We start from the raw sequence: 20,216 nt of genomic DNA on the forward strand, positions 1-20,216 counted from the left end.
GCTTGTGCTCTGTGCCTAGGCTGGGCCTAGCTGGGACATGGGTTTAGTGATGGGTGGGTAGGGTGGCAGGGACTGTTGGATTTCCGGCTTCCACTAAATGAACTCCAGTTTCTCATGATCTACTTGCTTTGCTCTCTATTTGTATAGCATTAAAGGATTTTTTGTCTTCATCTTGGCCAGCTCAAAGTTAAACCATGAGAGGTTTTCATTTTAACTGAGCTATTTCTCATTTTAGCTGGCTTTAGCTTTTAAGTCTTAAGACCATTAATGGTGGTATCCCCCAGCAGAGCTCTTTGTGAGATAAGGTGGCTCTGGCTGCTGGGAGCCAGTTTGCAAGGCAAGAAGCAAGTGTGTGAGCGCCAGATAGAGGAGTCTCTTGTAGAGTCTCTAGCTTATGCTCAGTACTTTGGGTCTGTTTGAGTGCAGAGTGGATCTAGGTGCACTACAGAGTTTGATGGATTTTACCTGGAGCAGATGCCCCAGGGGTATAATAAATATGATTTTTGAGGCAACTAGGTCTATAGCATATTTCTTTTATCCTAAGGCAGCTCTCGTGCTAGGAACCTGGGACTCTTTAGTCTGCCTTTAGAGACCTCTCCAACCCTGTCTCTGTGGGCTCAGCATTCTAGCATCCAGATGTTCCATATTCCCTAAGAGTAAGCCAATGGCATTTTCTCTGGGAAGCCTTTCCCTGACCCTTAAGAGAGAAGTAGTCATCTTGCTTCCAGGGAAGTTGGTATATCCCTTGACTGTAGCTCTTTCCTTGTATCCTGATTACCTGTCTTCTCTACTAGAAGGTAAGCTTCCCTTCCTGCCCCCCCCCACCCCCAACCCGTAAAGCTATTGTGCTGTAATAAACAAAGATTATTTACTGCCAAACATAGCTGTTACCAAAAGATCCACAGGCCAATTCAGGTTTCTAAAAAACCCAAAACTTCCTGAATAGAGGAGAGAACAAACACAGTTTTCCTTCTTTCCCCTTTCCACGTGTCTCCCACAGTCACATGACTAAGACTTGAAGAAAATGAATTGTCACATATATATATGCAAGGTTCAACATAAATGATAGAAACAAATGAATTAGTGTAAAAAAAAAAAAAAAAAAGGCTTCATCTACAACCAGAAGCACAAATTAAAATGTAAGCTTTTTGAAGGCAGAGTTGTTTTTTGTTTTTAAAGTGTGTGGCTCTAGTACCTAACATAAATTGTATACAGAATAAACATCAGTAGCCAAGAATGATGAATGAATGAGTTAATGTGGGCATTTAGTACTTTTCCTTCTTATCAGGAGTTTAAGACCCCAGCTGGGTTGATTTGGTGGGTGGACCTCAGGCTGGTTCAAATTAGCTGTCTTGTGTGCAGACTTAAGAGCGTGTGAAATGTGCTCCTGCTGGGGTGTTTCCCCCTGGCCTTTCCTTTTTGAGCACTCCTCTCTTCTCTGATTGCCATTTAAAGATCTGCGTGCTGAGGACGAGCTGCTGGAGGGAATGTTTCCCTGAGGACATGGGGTCTAATGGCAGCCAAGGCTTTGTGGTTGATTAACTCCCTGATTGAATCACTGATTTTGAGGCACCCAGGGAGGGAGCATGGGTATGTGTAGACCAAATTAAGAACTCTGCAAGTATGATGAGGGTGGACGGGGGGAGTGGGGACTGGGTGGCGGTGGGATGAAAACAGGATGGCCAGAGAGTTTTAAACTCTTCCTCAGTCCCACGTTTTAGATTTCCCTTTTTGTGGTGGAGTCAGAGCAGTCTAGTAGAAAGAACAGAAGCCAAGGGGCTTGACTTTTTTCTGCCACCAATTCACCGATGTGTTGGTCTCATTTCCTTCATTTGTCGAGTGGGGTGAGGAAACTCTGCCCTGCCTGACTGCCTTGACTGTAGTGAGGTCTGGTGAAGTGTTGGATGAGAAAGCTCTGACCAGAGTGGGAGAAGAGTACAGTGACACTGGTCACTGGCCCATCTTTTCTCACCAGAGTCTTCCTGTCTCTGGAGGAATCAGCCATGGTAGCCCGGTCCTTAATGCTCAGGTTCCTCTGAACTTTCTGTTCTTTCCAGCCTCTAGGTCATCACTCTTTATTCAATAGTGTGGGTGACCCAGAAAGCATTGACAGTTCCCCGACTGGAATTCCTGTAGACCAGGGGCCATGTTATTTCTCCGTGTATTCCTCCGTGTCTCCTTGGGACAGGTTTGGAAGAGCAGGCACTTGCTAAACAATTTCTTGAAAGAGAGTTTAAGTTTGAATACTGGATCTGCCATATACAGTACTAACTTTATGACTGTGACCAAGAGACTTGGCTTCCCTAAACCCTAGTTTCCTTTATTTGTTAAATGGGAATCATAATCCTTGTCTTTCAGGGTGAGAATTGAATATATACGAAATTCCAGGTGTTGTGTAAATGTAATTCCCCTCCATATCTGCCAGCTGTGGTACGTGGGGCCCAGTAATCTGCTAATTACTATACTATAGTACCTCCATAGTGACCTGCTGAGCCCAGAGTTGCTCCTGAGGTGATGTTTTCTGGATATTTAGGTCTCAGACAGAAGAAGAAAGCAGAACCTTGGGGTTTCCCTTAGCATTTCCACCTTTTTCTATCTGCCTGCCCTGCTTGCTTGTTCTTCCTTGGATTCTGTTCCTAGAATAGCCAGAATATTTTTCTGCCTCTTCATTTTCCGAAGCGTCTTCACCAGCCAGAGCACTTTTGTTTTGGCTCTTCCAGGCTTGCTCTGTTTGGTCTTTGTTATTCTTCATTAGCTGTTACTATTCCCACTTATTTTCAGTTTCCCGATTTGTTGTGCTTTGTCCACGGCTAACACAGCATCTGAGGAAAGTCACTTGGTCGGGCTCCTTCTAGCCACACAGGTCTGTGAGGTGGAAGAGCTGAGTTCCTGTGTTGGCTGTGCTGTCTCTAGCTGTGTGACCTTGGCCGAAGATCTTGCCCTCTCTGGGTCTCACACCTCTCATCATTAACATGAAGGATTTGAACCAAATAAGTGGTTTGTAAGGGTCCTTAAATTCTGAGTGTGAGTTTGGACAAGGCATTTTTCTTTTTGGGGGGTTCTTAGCTTCCTCATCTGGAAAACCAAGTAGGCTGGACTAAATAATTTATACTCACTTCTAGGCCTAAATATTTTCTCCTCGTTCTTTTTTTAGTTTTTTTCTTCTTTTTCTGCCTTGTATTGCTTTCTGGAGCATTTCTGTGACAGTTAACAGCTGTGGACAGGAAACCCTTGAACACTTCTAACTTGGCAAAGGTTGCTGCTCCCTCTGAACCTCATCCCAGCCCATTTCCTGTGTTTACAGCGTTTGGGTTTTTTGCTTAGTGACAGGCCTGACAGGTCATACTCCAGTTCTCCTCCATGGCTTTGTGTGGGGTAGACCAAAATGAGCACCGATTTCGGAGTTTGGGAGACAAGGTTTCAGTCTCTGTTCAGTTGTATGACCTTATGTAAGATACCTGCCTTCTCAGAGTTCATTGTCCTCATCCGTAAAGCCAGAGAGTTTAACTAGCTCTGATACTATAGGATGTTAATATTTGCCTCCCTTTTATTCTCCCCACAGGGACCTCTGTTTATTCTGTTTCTTCCACATACTCCAGTGTGGAAGGGACCCAGGGTAGCTGCCTTTGCATTTCCTGTGTGGGACAAAATAATAGGAAGAAAGGAAGTCAAATAGCTATCTCAGGCCCAGATTGGCAGCAGAGAAAAGTTGAGGTACGGAGCTGGTGTGATCAAATTGCCCAACATATCAGCTACATAGTTGGTAACCAGGTGGACACCAGTCTGCATTTATTCTTATCAACACTCTGGAGAGAGACAGTATCCCAGTTCCAGCCTTACTTTTACCATTTATGTGACTTGAGCAAGTCATTTAGCAGATCTGAGCCTCAGTTTCCTCATTTTATATTAGGGATAATACAAGTACTGACTTTAGGGTGCCTGGATGGCTCAGTCAGTTGAGTGTCTGACTCTTTTTACTCTTTTGTTTTTTTTATTTTTGAGAGAGAGTGGCAGAGTGTAAGCGGGGGGAGGGGCAGAGAGAGGGAGACACAGAATCTGAAGCAGGCTCCAAGCTCTGAGCTGTCAGCACAGAGCCCAACACGGGGCTCGAACCCACGAACCATGAGATCATGACCTGAGCCGAAGTCGGACCTTTAACCTGCTGAGTCCCCCAGGCACCCCTGAGTGTCTGACTCTTGATTTTAGTTCAGGTCATGATCCCAGGGTTGTGGGATTGAGCCCTGAGTCGGGCTGAGTCCTGAGCATGGGGCCTGCTTGAGATTTTCTCTCTTTCTCTGCCCCTCCCCCACTCATGTGCATGCATGCGCGTGCACACACACACAGGCGCGTGCGCACACACTCTTTCTCTCTAAAATAAAAAATAAAAGGACTGACTTTACAAAGTTGTAAGAGAGTACAACTTTTTATGTACAAGTCCCAACATAGTTCCAGACATATTTGTCCCTCCTTTCTCCCTGAGACAATAACAATGTACTTAATTCTGTTCTTGTGTAGATAACAGGAGGACACTCAGGTCCCACCGCAGAGTCACTAACATGCCAGCTGGGGACAGAGTCCAATTGTGGTTGGAAGAAACCTTGTGAGTTTGTGCTTGAACCAGACTGAGCTCAGTGCTGTGACCTCAGAGGGGAGACTCATAGGGCCTAAAGTGGTTAAAGAAGGCAGGTGGGCATAGGACTTTTCCTGGACCTTGAAGGGCCACCAAGTCTTGCCCATGAGGAGCTGGAGGGAGAGTGGCTCCAGGTGCCCGTTCACCCTTGCTCAAGCTGGTGCTTAGTATTCATGTGTATTGGCATTTACATCTTCCCTTCCCTCCCTCTTCATCGGGGAAGTTACTATCCAAAGGACGTCTCCTTTTTCCTTTTACATTTTTGAGAGAAAGAAAATTTGAAGGCACAAGGATGGCATAACATTTATTCAGAGCAAACTAGTTTTACTTTAATCAATGGGCTAGGTAGTTTGCTTGCATAATCTTAAATACTTAGAAAATTACAGTATTATGCCACGTTTTACAGCTGAAGTAACAGTGCCTCCAAAAGGTTAAGCAGTTTTTTCAGCTCAAAATTAACAAGTTATAATGACGAATCAAAAGAGCTCTGCACAATAATTCAGTACGACTTCAGTCAGTTTATTCACCCAAGTTCTTAGTAATCTGTAATAGTCGTCTTGTGCTTATCTTTTTGAGATGGCTATCTTATTCCTGGCTCCTACTATACTTAGCTCTTGTTCTTAGCAATAATTCTCTATTCTGTAGATCTCTAGTTCTACCGTTGACTTAGATTCCACCTCATTATGCCAACATTAGCTCCCTCAATTCTTTTTCCAGATATTTACCAAGCACCTAACTATAGGCCAGACCAGAGATGGATACAAATACCAGTTCCTGCTTGGATCTTTCAGTGTGATGGTTAGACAAACGATTACAGTAAAAACAACTTGGTAGTAATTGAATACTTATTGTGTGCCATGCTTTATTTGAAGTACTTTATATATTTTCATTTCATTCTTAAAACTCTATCAGGTAGATACCGTTTTCTTCTTATTTTATAGGTAATGAAATGCAGGCATACAGAGGTTAATTGGTCTAAGTTGTGATAGAGAGAAGCACAGGGACCATGTGGGCACAGAAGAGGGGCTCCTAATCTAACCCAAAGAGTCAGTGTAGAGAATACTTCCTAGAGGAATTAGAAAAAGCCTGAGTAGAATCTTGAAACTTGAGTAGGAATTAGTCAGGTGTAAAATGGGGCAAGGATATTGTAGGCAGAGGGAACATTGTGTACAAAGCCACAAAGTGAGTCTTGCGTATTTATGGAACTCCAAGTAGTTTAGTGTGGTGGCAGGGTAAGGTGTGTGTCAGTGACTGGTATGGGATAAGGCTAGAGAACCTGGTAGGGACCACCTCCTGAAAAGCCTGTATCCTTTGCTACATTATATTTGTTATACCTGCTAGTGGTTCCCAACCTGAGGATTTAAAACTCTGAAAGGGGCCCTTGAAGGGTGTCTTGTGAATCCATATTATTTTCTTAGTTGTTTTTCAATCTGTGGATACTAAAAGTATAACTATTATTAACGGAGCTTTTGGAATTCCTCATTGAGAAAAAGTTAGGAATCACTGTTGTAAGAGTTGGGGAGCTTTGCAAAAGATTTTTTTCTTTAAATTAGAATATTTATTGAGACAATTCTAGACTTACATGCAGTTTTTAAAAAATGCAGCGTGGCGCTCGGGTCTCAGTCTATTAAGTGTCTGACTTGATCTCAGCCCAGGTCTTGATCTCACGGTCATGAGATCTCAGGCTCCAGCATGGAGCCTACTTAGAACAATAATAATAATACAGCGAGATCATTGGGAAACTTTGCAGTTTTCCCCACAGGAACATTTTGACAAACTGCAGTATAATATTATAACCAGAATATTGACATTAATAAAACCTACCAATCTTGTTTAGATTTCCCCAGTTTACTTGTACTCGTGTGTGTAAGTTCTGTTCCAACACTGTAAGTATCCTTTATTTGCCCTTTTATAACCACACCTTTCTCTCCCACCCCCTTCCCTGTTCCTAACCCCACTATTCTCCATTTCTAAAGTTTTATGACCTTTCAAAAATGTTGTATAAATGGAATCAGAGTTTGTAACCTTTTGGAATTGGCTTCTTTCTTCAGCCATAATTCCCTGGAAAATCATCCAAGTGATTGTATGTATCACGACTTTGTTCCTTTTTATTGCTAAATAGTGTTCCATTGTGTATAATGTATATAACCATTCCCTGAAAGATGTATGGACTGATCCCAGTTTTGGGTCATTAAACATAAAGCTTCTATGAACATTTGTATACAGATTTTTTTTAAGTTTATGTATTTATTTTGAGAAAGAGGGCATGTGGCCAGGGGAGGGGCAGAGAGAGGAAGAGAGAGAATCCCAAGCAGCCTCTCTGCTGTCAGTGCAGAGCTTGATGTGGGGCTCAAATTCACAAACTGTGAGATCATGGCCTGAGTTGAAACCAAGAGTCAGACACTTAACCAACTGAGCCACCTAGGCGCCCCTATAAACAGGCTTTTATGTGAACCTGTGAAGGATTTTATTCAGGAGCATGGAGAGTGGTCTAGTCAGATTGGAATTTTAGAAAAATTGTACTGACTGCTTTAGTAGAGGATGGGTTTGAGAGAAACGAGCAGAGACAGGAAGATCAGTGAGGAAACTGTAGTAACCCAGGCAAAGTACATGGAGATCTGAGCTCAGATCTCTGTGAGCTGGAGCATAGAGGCCTTTCCTCAGAAATCATACTAGGCTCGTTCCCATGTGGGAGCAGGATCAGGGAGCCTGGGCTGTCAGGAGGCTCAGGCACACTCCATTCTGGATAGTTAGCCACCCTTCTGAGGAGATGTTGTCTGGATCCATAGCTGAGAACTGCATCAGGTGAGGAAGGGCTGCAAACCAAGTCCTTGGAATGACCATCCTGACTGCAGGGTTTTTCAGTAGATGTTCTTGGTTATCTAATCTCAAGAAAAGAAGAAAGGGGGTCAGTTATCTTCTTTGTATTGTTTGAATGGAGGCTTATTTGGGGCAGAAAGATGGTGAGAAGCTCTTGCCTGGTTCTGGTCTCTGGGAGCCCAGGCATGTGTTCTCTGGTAGGCCATCCAGCAGTGGGCCTGGGTGACCTGAGGATGAACTCCTGCTGCAATGGTCCCTGGAATCAACATTGTTTTTACCCCGTGTGTGTGCCTGGCTCCCCAGTGTTTATATCTTCCAGGCATTTATCACTGTGCTCTTGGGGTCACTGTGATCAGGACTGATTGTTGAGAGCCAGCTCCACTCCTGAACCAAAGGGTATAATCCTAGAGGGTCCACTAATGGGTTGGACACCTCCCCTGGGCACTGTGCAATGTCCTTATCTGGACAAGTCCTTGGATGCCCACTCAAACACTTTTAGAAAACTTTTCCCAGCAGAAATCTGTTTTGAGTTGTTTGTAATTATTTTTTTGGCCATCTCAGACCCTGACAAGTGCTGGCCAGGATGCAGGAATGTTTGGGTCGGGTGCCAGGTCAGAGAATTTGGGGCAACTTTTGAACAAGCGTGTGTTGATTTAATTTCTCTGGGGTTGTCATGCTTCTTGGCACAGATACCTTTAGAATGTAAAGACCTGTGGTATGTGGGACCCCAAAGCTGAGAAAGCAAATCTTCAAAATCTGTAAGCAGCTCTCAGTTGTCCCTAGACCGGGTCTTGTGTTGTCCAGTGCCATGCCTGACACAGGGGAACACCAGAAAAATCAGACTCGTGTATAGTTGGGAAGATGAGACTCAGATAAAGCAGAGAATAGAGGACCAACAAGCAAATGACTAACACTTACAGGGCTTCACTGTTTTTCAAAGGACTTTATGGATTTTTCTGATAAGAGAATTAATCCTTAGGAATAGTCAGAGTATAGGAAAGTTGAAATTTAAGTACCTGCACCTACCACTTCTGTGATTCAGTATATATTTTAATAATTGAGAAGAAGGGGTGGGGGGACCCTGGAGAGCAGAGAAGTGTATCTTACCTCTTTTTGTATCCCTAGCACCTTTGGCTAGTTCAGCCAGCTAGTTCAAGGTCAGCAAATAGGTGATTGAAAATCAGAAATGAGTGTTGAAATGGTAGCATGTGAACACTGAACAGGGGGCCAGAAACTTTTAATTTAGTTAAAAAGGTGATAGAAATAAAAGGGCAGGCAGATAGGCTGTTAAGCAGATGGATAAGTGTCCAGAGCCCTGTAGATGTGGGAGGAGGCATGGGCAGTCAGAACAGCTAGAAGTCCCCTGCATCAGAAGCCTGCGTTATTGAGGTCATGGCCTGCTTGGTGGGGACTAACTTTAGGAATTAGCCACCTTCTTCTGGAGGGAAGCTTTTTGTGAAATCAGTATTTGAAGAAAAAAAATACTGAGAGGAGGAAGAAGGTAGAAATGGGGTGGCTGAGTGGAGAGAGGAGAGAGGGCTGAAGATTTCATTTCTTCTAGCAGGTGATTATGTTTCATATGCTTAAATAGAAGCATATCCTTTTGCTCTTTTTGTTCCTCCCTGCAGAGCGTGCTAGGGACTCAGTACTCTGTCTCTAGTGTCTTTTTAACTTTGTTTCTAAGTCTTGATAAGGAAGGTGTCTCTGGCTAGTGCTGGACCTGAAGAAGTTAAGGCAAAACCAGGAAATTCTGTTTTACCCTGCTTGGGGAACGGCACAAGACCAGTTATGACTTCTGTGTTGGCCCTTAATAGGCAAGCAGAACCTAATTAAACTTGCCCCTATTTGTGAGTCTTGGAGGGTAAGGGTTAGAAGTTTTAGGGAGCCCTCTTGAACACTCATCTGGATCTCCCAACCATATAGCCTTGCCATAGGAAGTTAGTGAGACTTCTAATCTGGTTCTGCCACTAGTTTGCTGGCCAACCTAGTGCAAAACAACCCCCTTTCATAGTCTCAGTTTCCTTCTCTAGTTGTAAGGTAGGCAGTGATCCTTGATGCCCCCCAAAGCCCTTCCAACTTTGCCACTTAGAGTTTGAGTACAATGGGGATCTCAGCATCCACTATTCCCATTCTGCGCCAGGAATTTTGTAAGATTGGTGAAAAGTACATTTTGACTTTGGGTTCTTTTACAAATCAATCTGTGTGAGATGCTGTGCCCCTTCCTCTTGGGCTTGCTTTGTTAGGTTGCCCTGCCTTCCACCCCTACTGTCTTCTACCTGTTTTCAGACTGGTATCTCCTGCTGCTCTGGTCTCTTGTGTCTTACTGTATTCTATTTTGTGTCTTTGTCGTTCATACACTGTGTTCATTCTTGTACTTTTTGTGGGCCAGGATTATGTTGCTTCATCTCTGTTTGAATTTGCTCTTTCATGCAGCTGAGTTCTTCTGGGCATTCATTTGTTCAGTCAGTGAATATTGATTGGAGCCCAAGTGTTGTGCTAGGGACTTCGCTAGGTCCTGGGTGTTGGCTCAAAGCCAGGATTCAGCCATGAAGGCAGCCATGGCTCCTGCCACTGTGGTGCTTACAGTTTAGTGGAGAAGAAAGATATTAAGCAAATTATCACACAGATAATTATAATTGTGAAAAGTGTTATCAATGTTGGAGAATGTATAATGTGGGCCTAAACCAGTTTGGCAGGGAAGACGATCAAGGAAGATTCTTTGAAGAAAAAGTATTTAAGTTCAGACCAACAGCATGTGTCAGAATCTGCAGGTCAAGAAAGAATGAAGAAGCTTCCATACAAAAGGAATTCTAGGTCATTCTCAACCTGGGTTGCACATTAACATCACCAGGTATAAGAGAGTATATGAAGCAGCTAGACTGGTGGGTGCTTCATACTGGTGCTTACTGGTGAGAGTATAAAGCAATGCAACTACTTTGGAAAACAGTTTGGCACTTAAAAGTTAAACATAACCCTGTCATATAACCCAGAAGTTCCACTCCTACTCGAACTCCAGATGAAAAATTTATTTTCACTCAAGAAAAATGAAAACCTATGTCCACACAAAGACTTGTACACAAATGTCCATAGCACTTTATTTGTGCTAGCTAAAAACTGGTGGATGGATAAACACATTGTGGTATATACATTCAGTGGAATACTACTCAGTGAGAAAATGGAGAAAAACTACTGATTCATGTGATAACATGGTTGAATCTTTTGAATGCTGAGCAAAAGAAGCCAGCCACAAAAGAGTACATACTGGTGATTATATTTCTTTGAAGTTCTAAAGCAGGCAAAACTATTTTATAATGATAGAAATCAGATCAATGCTTGTGTGAGGAGGGCAGTGCGATTTGGCAGTGAAGTACCAAGTGGGAACACTTTGGGGTGATGAAAATGTTCTATATCTTAATTGGGTGGTGGTTACACAAGTGCGTATGTTTGTCAGACACACTGAACTATGCACTTAAAATGGAGACATTTTATTGCGTGCAACTCTGCCTTAAAAAATATCCATGCTCTATTTTTATAAATGTCAAGGAAAGGCAAAACTCATCTATGGCGATAAAAGTCAGAAGAACAGTTATCACTGTGGGGTGGGGTGAGGTGTAGTGGTCGTGATAGTATTGATTGGAAAGGGGCAAGAGGGAGGAAGTCTTCCTGGAGTATTTCTTGATTTTGGTGGTAGTTACTTAGATATATACATATGTAAAAGTTAACTGATCTATATGTTTATTTATATACTTTGCTGTATATATGGTATGTCTCAAAGAAAAACAGAAAACCAAAACTCCCCTAAAACCAAACCCATGCCTAAGTCCCATCCATTGAGATACTGATTTAATTGGTCTGGGACGGGGCTTGGGCCTCAGCAGCATAAGTGCTCCCTAAGTGAATCTAATATGTAGCCAGAGTTGAGAACCAACGTGCTATGTGAAAGGAAGGGAGAAACTTGGAACATGAAAGAAGGATTGCACAAAGCTAAGGGAGTTGTTGGACAAGAGACCAGAAAGGTGGCAGCTGGCAAATCATTCTGGGCCTTACAGGCCACTTTAAGAAATTTGAACTTCATCTTAAGAGTAATGAAAAGCTTTTGAAGGGTTTTAAGTAGGGAGATGACTTGGACAGATAATCAGCTGGTATGCAGTAGCATTGCCTATAGTTAGCATTCCTGTCAACTGCTTGTTAAGTATTCAGAATATCTCTCCTGTGAGGAGAAGAAGGTTTGGAATAGTTGAGGAGTCTTGAAGGACTGGTGCTTGATTAGAGGTGGGGAGTGAGGGAGAATGAGATGTCAAGGTTTCTGACACCAGCAACTGGAGAAGTGGGAACTTTGGCAGGGGATGGGGGCGGGGAACTAATGAGTTTAGATTTAGACATTATGCATCCGTTGATGTTCCTGTCAGACATCTATGTGGAGATATTTAGTAGGTAGTTGGATTCTGTGTGTTTCTGAGGGTCAGAAGGGAAGCTTGAAGCAGAACCATCATCTTACTTTTTTGGGGGGAGATGGCAATAGTTTTTTTGGGAGGAGATGGCATTTCTTTAAATGATAATTGAAGCTGTGAGGAGAGGTCAGATCCCTCCTGGAGAGAGATGTCTGAAGAGAAGAGAGCCCGGGACCAAACCCAGATTCTTTAAAACTCCCAACATTTAAAAGTCGTGTCTGGAGGAGAAACCTGCTTTGTACACTCAGGAAAGCAAAGATTTATTCATTCATTCAGCAGATCTATATTGAATACCTACTGTGTGCCAGGCACTATATGAGTCCCGGGGGATACCACAGGGAACAAGAAAGTTCCTGCTTTTGTGAGCCTTACTTCTATTGGGGGGAGATGGGCAGCAAACAAATCAACAAATAAGTGCATCATATGCAAGGGGTGGTAGGTGCTATGAAAAAATGAAAAAGATATGACCTCTGTCCTCAGATATCCTCAAATAACTACAGTTGGAAGCTGACTGAAGTGAGGCCAGAAGAGGTACAAAGTCAGAAATGCTGGTGGAACTCAGAGGTGTATCTCATTATGCTGCATATTGGAGCTTTATACATAGTCAATGCTGTGAATTTTTGTTTCCACTGAGGGCTTTCTTTAATTTTATTTCATGTGAATTAAAAAAATATTCAGATCACAGGTTAGAGTGAAAATATAATTATGTAGCATTATAATAAAGATATAATATTTTTTAATGTTTACTTTTGAGAGAGAGAGCGAGTGGGAGTGGGCCGGTGCAGCGGGACAGAGGATCTGAAGTGGGCTCTGTGCTGACAACAGTGAGCTCTATGTGGGGCTTGAACCCACAACACATAATATTTTTATTTTTATTTATTTTTTTAATGTTTTTTTATTTTTGAGAGAAAGGGGGGGGGGGCAGTGTGCAAGCAGGGGGAGGGGCAGATAAAGAGGGAGACACAGAATCCAAAGCAGACTCCAGGTCTGAACTGTCAGCACAGAGCCTGACGCAGGGCTCAAACTCACAAACCAGAAGTTCGTGACCTGAGCTGAAGTTGGATGCCTAACCAACTGAGCCACCCAGGTGCCCCACAATATATAATATTTTAAAGCATGCTGGTAAGAATTATAAAAGCCTTTACTGACCACACACATATTGTAGGCCAGGCTTTTTTTTTTTTTTTAACTTTATTTTTAGAGCAGTTTTAGGTTTACAACAAAATTCAGAAGGAGGTACAGAGATTTCCCACATATCCTCTGCCTCCACACATGCATAGCCAACCCCATTACCAGGGTTACTTACCAGAGTGGTACATTTTTTACCAAGGATGAGGCTACATGAATATGTTATAATACCCAAAGTTCATAGTGTGTTACCTTAGGGTTCACTCTTGGTGTTATATGGGATGTTATTATTACTTTCTTCACATGTTCTCCCTGGGAGGGGAGACATGGGACGTCTTTGGGGTAGTCTTTTGCTGCTTGGGTAGCTGAAACCAGTGCCTGCTTCGTCCATAAGGAAAACTCTTCTGAATTCCTGCCCCTGCTGAGAAGAGTCGGACCTCTTCTTGGATATGAAGACATGATGTTCCAACAAGGGCAGGACCACCCCTCAGGAGGCTGGATTTCACTCAGTGTGGGAATCTGACTCCTCTTTCCTCTGTGGCTAGACCTACAGTGTGCTGTATTCCACGTGGGACCTTTCGTGCCAGAACTTCCTAGGTCCAGGGAACTAGTTTAGTTCCCTTTCTCATTCTTTACCCTTTTGTGTAGAAGGTACTTTCTCCTCCTGCGCCCCTTCCCTAGACCCCCAGCTCAGCCTCATTCTGCATTCTGTGCTGTTTTATCTCTGGAATCTCAAGGCCCTTGGTTCTTCAGTCTTCCCAGGGCTGGTCCTCTCAGTCTTAACAGTCTTTTGAGACCTTTCTAAGGGTAAGGGTGGATTCTGATCCCATCTGGAGTCACTGCAGAGCTTGCTGGTTGTGCTTGGGGGGTGGGAGGTCAAGTGGGAGAAATTAACAATCAACAAATGAGACCCCTGATGGCAAAATTTATCAGTTTTCAGATTCCCCTCAGGGGCCAGCCAAGTGGTAGGGAACAGTCTGACCAGCGCCTCTCTACTCCCCATCTGTACCTTCTTCTTTGACTGCTGTTTGTCCCACTTCTTTACCTTTGGGCTTGTGTCTCACATCAGACAATCCATGGTCAGGCTCAACTGCAGTGGCTCTGCTTTGCATGCCTATAAATATGTGTTCTCAGGGGGATAAGTTACTGTTTGGTGACGAGAACGTGGCTGGAGGAGAAGAGGCATCAGGTGGATGGTGGGTATTGGTGGTGGGAACTGGTGGGTTGTACTCAGGAATTCTCTGGTCTTTGGGGCAGATATGGTTTGTTATGAATCCATTCATGCACTCATTCATTCATTCAGTCAGTATTTGCTGATTTTATATTTGACAGGGTGGATGTAGGCCCTGAGGGTTAGAGTGAGTCAAACTTAGTCCTTGCCCTTTTCTGGATATGGCATGCAAACAACTTAGAGCATGAGAATTAATACAACAGAGTTATGTATAAAGTGCTTTGGAGCATAGAGCAGTAAATGATTAGCTCTGCCTGGAGAAAGGAGAGGAGATTCAGACACAAAGGAAAGACTTTGTGGTGTTGGCTGCTAGTGGTTAACAAAGTGTGGTCTGCAGACCGTTGGGGGTCACCAAGATCTTTTCAGGGGTCCACAAGGTCCAAGACATCTTAATAATAATGCTACGATGTTATTTGTCTTTTTCTGCTGTGTCTACATTTGCAATGATGGCACAAAAGCACTTAGGTAAAGCTGCTGGCACCTTAGCAAGAGTCAGAGCAGTGGCACAGAACAGCACTGGTGGTCGTGGTATTCCTCACCAACATGCATTCTGTTTTTAAAAATTTATTTTTAATTTTTTAATTATTAAAAAAATTTTTAAATAAATATAAAATGTATTAATTCTATTAAATTGTGTCCTGTTGAATACATATCTCTTTAGTATTCTGTGTGATGAAACAGGAAGTGTGCATAAACCACTTCTGTGTGTAGAAATTTGATACTTATTTCTTTCTCTAAATTTTTTAAATTTTTATTGAAAAATTTTTTAATGTTTATTTTTAGAGAGAGAGAGAGAGAGAGAGAGACAGAGCACGAGCGGGGGAGGGGCAGAGAGAGAGAGGGAGACACAGAATCCGAAGCAGGTTCCAGTCTCTGAGCTGTCAGCACAGAGCCCGTCATAGGGCTCAAACCCACGAACCTTGAGATCGTGACTGAGCGGAAGTTGGATACTTAACCCAGTGAGCCATCTGGGCACCTCTGATGTTTATTTCAAGAGAGAGCATTCGTACCACTGAGCTGCAAGTTGAACTGCCTCCTTTTTTCAGGGAACACCATTTTTATGTGAAAGAATAACTGACAGGTAAACTATACTTACTCAGACTCACGTATTTGGCACGTATTTTCTTAAAAATGAATGAAGTGAGTCTGCTATTAAAGGAAAACAACTGGTAGTATTTATTGCCAACAATAAAATTCTAGTTTTCATTTAAAACTTAGAATTTTGAAAAACTTGGATCTGCCACTGTGAGCTTGACAGCTGCCCCAGATTTAAATCTTTTCTGATGTAATTAGTGGTGATATTAATAACTGTGATTATTTTGATATCGTAGAGATGAAATGGGTCAAATTTGGAAGTTTCCATGTGACCAGTGCATCATGTTACAAAATCACTCCTGGATAAAAGATCAAAGTGCAAGATAGACCAATAGATTTTAATATAATAGATTACAAACAGTTCATTTATATAGTTTCAGATTTCACATTGCAACTAATCTTTAATAAACCTACTACTTGTCGATTTTGATGTAATATCAGAGAAGAATGTTCACAGATATCTGGAAGATTATTAAAATATTCCTGTCCTTTCCAACTACATATCTGTTTTGCTCTGTGATCAAAACAACACATTGAATGTAGAAACAGATACAATAAGACTACAGCTGTCTTCTATTAAGCCAGACTTAAAGAGATTTGCAAAAATGTAAAAACAATCCCACTCTTCTCAGAAAGCATTTTTTTCCAGGGATGCTTGGATGGCTGATTTGGTTAAGCATCTGGCTCTTGATTTCGGCTCAGGTCATGATTTTACAGTTTGTGAGATCAAGCCCCACATTGGGCTCTGTGCTGACAGTGCTGAGCCTGCTTCGGATTCTCCCTTCCTCTCTCTCTGCCCCTCCCCACTCGCACGTGCATGTGCACACACGTGCTCTCTCTCTCTCAAAATAAACTTTATTATTATTAAATTTTTTTTAATGTTTAGGTTTGAGAGAGAGAGAGAGAGAGACAGAGCATGAGCAGGGGAAGGGCAGAGAGAGGGGGACACAGAATCTGAAGCAGGCTCCAGGCTCTGAGCTGTCAGCACAGAGCCCGACACAGGGCTCGAACCCATGAACTGTGAGATCATGACCTGAGCTGAAGTTGGACGCTTAACCAACTGAGCCACCCAGGCGCTTCTCAAAATAAATAAACTTAAAAATTTTTTTCCAGAAAACAATTATTTTTCATAAAAAATCCTATTAAATTAATGTATAGGAGATTTATTTGTCTAAGATGAATTAATTGCTATTATTAGAATTTGCGTTTTAATTTCTAAAAAAAACGCCTGGGTGCCTCAGTCAGTTGAGCGTCCGACTTCGGCTCAGGTCATGATCTCACAGTTCGTGGGTTTAAGCCCCTCATCAGGCTCTGTGCTGACTGCTTGCCCAGAGCCTGGAGACTGCTTCAGATTCTGTGTCTCCTTCTCTCTCTGCCCCTCCCTGCTCACGCTTTGTCTCACTCTATTTCTCAAAAAAAAAATAATAATAAATAAATGTAAAAAAATTAATTTCTAATATGGTAGATATTAGTTTTGGGATTTTCAATTTTTATGTATATAAAGGGGCCCTGGCACCAAAATATTTAAAAACCTACTCCTGTGCTACTCTTTTTACTTACAGTTCTCTTTTCTGCCTGAAGAAATCCTACACATAATTGTTATTTAGTTATTTGTTCAAAAAACATTGAGCATCTATCAAGAACCTGGCTTTTGCTTGCTGCTGGGGACATGGTCCCAAGCCCTTATGGACATTGTTTGATAGGGAAGACAAATGAAACAGAGAACTGAAACACAGTATGATAAATGTTATTGGTGATAGACACATAAATGCTGTGGGAATACAGGCTATTGTCGGAATCACTTGCTAACTCATCTAGAACATGTGACTGATTGATTTTTCAAACACAGTAGGGAGAGTGACTGAAGTTAGCAGGGAACTGTTCACATGTTGCTCTGGGAGGAAAGAAGGAAACTACAAATGTATTGATTGTCATCTTTTTGCATGCCCTATGCTATGCTAGGCGTTGGAGCAAATGTGGTCTTAATTTTCATAAAAACCCTGTCAGCAGAGATAGTTATCCTCATTTTGCAAATGAGATATTGGAGGCTCAGAGAAGTTGAACATCCTGTCCAACATCATATAGATGTAACTAATGGAGCTGGGATTTTGACATGTGTTCTGACTCCAAGTCCAGGGCTCTTTTATTAATAATGCATTGCTAAATGGGTGGATCTTCTAAGGTATTTCCAGGTGGCTCTGGGAAACCTTGCCAGATTGGAATGAAGGTATAAGAGAAGATAGAAGAGGTGTCAGGAAGGAGAGAGACAGCCTAGGAAATGCTTGGTAGAAGGAGTCATTTGTGAATTTTGACTAACGTGGTTTTTCTGGATAGGATTCTATGGCCTTAGGAGACATCAAGGTTTTATACTCCTTTATTCTCAATCCCTTAAATCCTTCTCTATGCCAGATGATGCCAACAGCAAAGGTCACCTGTCTGTCTGATCAGTTTACAAACTAGAGCCTAGCATTTGAAGCCTAAACTTGCACCAGCTATAGGCTTTTGGGAGAGAGGCTGGCTGACCTTAGGCCACTCGTGCCCAGCCTGGAGGCCCCCAGTCCCTAGAGCTCAGCATTTAAACTTTTTCCAGTATTTAAAAAAGTTTATTAGAGGCTTCTGGGTGGCTCAGTCGGTTAAGCGTCCGACTTGGGCTCAGGTCAGAACCTCGAGGTTCGTGAATTTGAGCCCTGTGTTTGGCTCTGTGCTGACCCTTCAGAACCTGGAGCCTGTTTCAGATTCTGTGGCTCCCTCTCTCTATGCCCCTCCCTTGTTCACACTCTGTCTCTCTCTCTCTCAAAAATAAATAAACTTCAAAAAAAAGCTCATTAGAAGTTGTGCTTTATGATAAACCTGTTTGTGGATACAGGCTAATGAAAAGATTGTATTTCTTTGCTTTGAGTCAGAAATCTGTCAACTTAATGTGGTTCAGGTGTGCTACCTAAGGTTTTCTAGAACAAGGGTCAGCAAACTATAGCCCTGGGGTCAAATTCAGCCCACTGCATGTTTTTTTTGAATAAAGTTTTATTAGAACACAACTAAGCTCATTTACTCATGTTTTGTCTGTGGCGACTTTTGTGCTCTACGACAGAGTTAAGTAGTTGTAACAGAGACTATATGGCTCATAAATCCTAAATTATTTATTATCTGGCCTTTTACAGAAAAAGTTTGCTGACCCCTAGGGTAATCCTGATTCTTTCTGTCATGGTACTTAGCACATGGTGTTTTAATTGCCTCTGTTCCCTACTTTTAATAATATATATATTTAAGTTTATTAACTTATTTTTAGAGAGAGAGAGAGAGGGAGAGTGCATGTGTGTGTGCAGGTGTGCATGCATGTGCAAGAAGGGGAGGTGCAGAGAGAGAGGCAAAAAGAGAGAGAATCCCAAGCAGGCTCCATGCTGCCAGGGCTCGATGCGGGGCTCAATCTCATGAACTATGAGATCATGACCTGAGCTGAAATCAAGAGTCAGATGTTTAACCACCTGAGCCTCCCAGGAGCCCCTCTTCCCTACTTTTAAAACTAAGCTCCTTGAGAGCAGGGGTGAGATCTGACTCATCTCTCTTTATGCCCCATGCTGATTACAGAGCCTGACATATTAAGACCACACAATAAATGTTGTTTAAATGGGCACATCATGTGCTGATTAAAAAGCTCTGATGGGCAATTTTTTTTTCTCATTCTGATAGGCAATTATATGTGCCTCTGATTAAGACAAAAACAGAACTAAGGGAAGGAAAACATTATGTTGGTTATGCTAATCCCAGTGCTGTGTGCCTCACCTATGAACCAGTCATTACTTACTGCAATTTTTTTTCGATAGGTAAACGACACAATCATGCCAAGAGCTCTTGTTGGTGAGGAAGTTGAGAAACAATGCCTTAATCTTTGGCTGCATTCTACCACCACCGCTTTACCCCACCCTCCGCTCCCCACTCCCAACTTAGCAGGACAAATGTAGTAGAATATACAGTTACATGGAGATATTTCTTCTTCATGTATTGTATTCTTCTTACTTGTCTTTTTTTAAATGTTTATTTTTGAGAGTGAGAGCGCGTGCGTGTGCGTGAGTGGGGGAGGGGCAGAGACAGAGGGTAACAGAGGATCTGAAGTGGGCTCTGTGCTGACGGAAAAGAGTCCAGTGTAGGGCTCAAACTCCCTGAACCTCGAGATCATGACCTGGGCCAAAGTCGGACACTTAACTGATGGAGCCACCCAGGCACTGCTTACTTTTTGTCTTCTATAAAGCCATTTCTTCAGTGTGCTTCTTACCGTCTGTGACTAACGGAAGATGAAACCACGCTAAAGCTGTTTGGTCACCTTGGCATAAAGATAGGTGAAGTACCGACCTGGGAGTCAGTAAACCTGGGCCCTTGCTGTGACTCTTCAGCTGTCTTTGATTTGGGGCACATCAGTTAACATCTGTGAGCTCCAGTATCCAACATGTTTTTATTGAGTCACATCTGGGACACTTGACACATTTAATATTTACATCTCTCCCTCATTTTGAAAAGGATTTGAGCAACTGGTGAGTGACAGAGAGTTGACTTGTCCTGTCTGTTCCCTGTCTCTGACCAGCAGTCAGCTGAATGATTAAATGGATTGGAGTGTTTTGGGACTTTGATCAGTGCCTTGGAGAAGGCCTCACAGCCACAACAGCCTCTTTACCCTGTCCTTGTTTTCTTTCCTGTGACAACTTCTTCCTTGGGAGTAATCTGAGGAGTTTTTGCTGGAGAGAAGGAATCAAGATCAGGGTCAAAGGGAAAGAGGAATTTTAGAAGCTAAGAATTGGAAGACATACTAGAAACTTTACTTAAAATATCTTTTTCAGATAGTGAACTTGAGGCCTGGAGAAGGGACGTG

At 42.6% G+C, this 20,216-nt stretch overlaps 1 protein-coding gene across 5 annotated transcripts in view; it reads left to right on the forward strand.

Moving 5' to 3' along the window:
• The window catches only part of STIM1 (stromal interaction molecule 1), a 185,286-nt gene that overhangs the window by 81,257 nt on the left and 83,813 nt on the right, over positions 1-20,216 (forward strand). The gene's annotated exons all lie outside the window — the stretch shown is intronic.

This window comes from Leopardus geoffroyi, chromosome D1 (assembly GCF_018350155.1).
Source record: "Leopardus geoffroyi isolate Oge1 chromosome D1, O.geoffroyi_Oge1_pat1.0, whole genome shotgun sequence".
Lineage (NCBI taxonomy): Eukaryota > Metazoa > Chordata > Mammalia > Carnivora > Felidae > Leopardus > Leopardus geoffroyi.